Source organism: Penaeus monodon, chromosome 15 (assembly GCF_015228065.2).
Source record: "Penaeus monodon isolate SGIC_2016 chromosome 15, NSTDA_Pmon_1, whole genome shotgun sequence".
Lineage (NCBI taxonomy): Eukaryota > Metazoa > Arthropoda > Malacostraca > Decapoda > Penaeidae > Penaeus > Penaeus monodon.
The window spans coordinates 10543108-10543363 of record NC_051400.1 but is presented as its reverse complement, the minus strand read 5'-3'; positions in this window follow the sequence as shown (position 1 = coordinate 10543363).

The window sequence follows — 256 nt, the reverse complement described above, 5'->3', positions numbered from 1 at the left end:
CACATACATATCTGCATATACAAACATATATTGTACATTAAACAGCAAAGTAGAAAGTACAGTTAGTTATCTACCACCCGGCAAACGCCGCAGTTGCATTCTACAAAAAAAAAAAAAAAATCACTGCAACTTTACCCCGTTTTATATTCCCAATCTGATTTTGCGGCAGGGCAGATAAGTCATAGATTATTTACATTTGCTGTGAGCTCTTGGGATTCTCGACAAATCCATCAGTCGTTAGAAAAACTGATAAGTG